The sequence below is a fragment of the Octodon degus genome, unplaced genomic scaffold (genome assembly GCF_000260255.1).
Source record: "Octodon degus isolate 3935 unplaced genomic scaffold, OctDeg1.0 scaffold00317, whole genome shotgun sequence".
Lineage (NCBI taxonomy): Eukaryota > Metazoa > Chordata > Mammalia > Rodentia > Octodontidae > Octodon > Octodon degus.
Genome location: NW_004524893.1, coordinates 328,045 through 329,443, shown reverse-complemented (window position 1 = coordinate 329,443; position 1,399 = coordinate 328,045). Strand labels below are relative to the sequence as shown.

The 1,399-nt window shown below is 36.3% G+C and overlaps 1 protein-coding gene across 1 annotated transcript in view; it reads left to right on the top strand.

The window, feature by feature from the left end:
* Positions 1-1,399, top strand: part of Rad21l1 (RAD21 cohesin complex component like 1) — a 46,166-nt gene that overhangs the window by 19,882 nt on the left and 24,885 nt on the right. The window lies entirely within an intron of this gene.

Below are 1,399 nucleotides of genomic sequence, written 5' to 3'. Positions count from 1 at the left end.
ATTGGTATGTCATGACAAGCAGTACATAATTAGAAGACCAGAATGACAGGCATTCAAATCATGACCCTACCATTATGCATTGCTTTCTTCAGTGCAGTTGCTTCATTCACATGTATCAGCTTATATAGTCAGGGTGAGAAACCTACCAATTAACTGCTATTTTTAAACAACATGCTGAAGATTCTCAGGAATATTGTCTCTCCCATCTTGTGCATATAAATGTATGACTTTGCCCCTGTCACGTTTTCTAGCTTTTCTCCTTGCCCTCTCTTTGTGAACCAATCTTCAAGTTCTTGCTTCATTTTAATTGTGTTTTGCCTTTCTATTTTTAATTATTCCTTTGAGTTCTTATACTAGGGAGACTATATGATATTTACATATGTAGGTCTGGTTTATTTCACTTATGAGTATATTGTCAAGTGGCATCAACTTATATATAAAGGTTTCGAGTTTATCACTCTTTATAGCTGAGTAGTACTCCATTGTATAAAAATACATCTTTTTCATCCGTTCCTCAGGTGACGGGCATTTTGGTTGTTGCCAAGATTTGGCTATCACAAATTGTGCTGCTATAGACATAGGTACACATATATCACTATGATATAATGTTTTCAGTTCCTCCAAGAAAATTCCCAGTAGGGGGATAACTGGTTGGAATGGGATTTCAAGTCCTAGTTTTATAAGGAGTCTCCACACTGATTTCCATAATGATTGCACCAGTCTACATTCCCATCAGCAGTGGAGAAGGGTTCCTTTTTCCCCATTGTGGTTGGGTGATTTCTTTATGATAGCCATTCTTTCTAGAGTGAGATGGTATCTCAGTGTTGTTTTAATTTGCATTTCACGGATGGCTAGTGATGTGGAGTATTTTTTCAAATATTTATTCGCTTCTTTAATTTCATCCTCTGAGAAGTATGTGTTCATATCAGATGCCCATTTCTGAGTTAGGTCTTTAAATTTTAGGGCCCTAATGTTTTTAAGTTCTTTATACATTCTAGAGAGCAGACCTTTGTCTGAGTGCTTATTAGTCAAAATTTTTTCCAAATTTGTGGGTTGTCTTCACTTTGTTGGTAATTTCTTCTGATGTGCAAAAACTTCTCAATAAGAGGAAGTCCCAGTTGTTAATTCTTTCACGTGTTATCCGTGCGATTTAATTTTTGTTCATGAACTCTTTGCCTACCCCTATGTCTTCTAGAGTTCCTCCTACTTTCTCTTCCAGGAAATTTAGTGTTTCTATTTTAATGTTCAGATCTTGAATTCATTTTGACTTTAGCTTAGTGCATGGTGATAGACCTGGGTCAAGTTTTAGTTTTCAGCATATAGAGAGCCAGTTTTTCCAGTACCATTTGTTAAAGAGGCTATCTTTCTTCCAGCGAGTATGTTTGGCCCCTTTGTCAAA